The sequence below is a fragment of the Lutra lutra genome, chromosome 9 (genome assembly GCF_902655055.1).
Source record: "Lutra lutra chromosome 9, mLutLut1.2, whole genome shotgun sequence".
Lineage (NCBI taxonomy): Eukaryota > Metazoa > Chordata > Mammalia > Carnivora > Mustelidae > Lutra > Lutra lutra.
In genome coordinates this window covers 113680997-113681600 of record NC_062286.1, presented here as the reverse complement: position 1 = coordinate 113681600, position 604 = coordinate 113680997, and positions in this window count along the sequence as shown.

Below are 604 nucleotides of genomic sequence, written 5' to 3'. Positions count from 1 at the left end.
CTAAGATCAACGTACAAATTAATAAGGAGATATTTTATAATTTGGGAATTTCATAATTCAAAATCTGCCGTGCATTTTATACTTATAACAAATCTCAATTCAGACCAGCCACATTTCAAGTGTCCAGTAGCTAGGTCTACTATATTGGGGAGTGTAGGTGTAGACCATCAAGATACATTATTCGTATTCAGAATATATAGAGAACTCTTAAAACTCAACAGTAAGAAAACCAACAACTCAACAAAATATGGGAAAAGATTTGAACTGATACTTCACCAAAGAAGAGATACAGATAGCAAATAAATGCACAAAAAGATGTTCAGCATTCAACCTAGTTAGTCATTAGGGAGATGTAAATTAAACCACAATAAAAATCTTACTACACACCTACGAGAATAACTGAAATAAAGAGAAAGACCACAACAAGTGCCATTGAGGATGAATGTCAACTGGAACTCTCACTCAGGGATGTTGGGAATGAAAGTGGTACAACCACTTTGAAAAAGAGCTTGGTGTTCCTTAAAAAGTTAGACATACACCTATGATACAACCAAGCCATTTCCTTCCTGTGTATTTACCCAAGAGAAAGAAAATGTTCATAAAA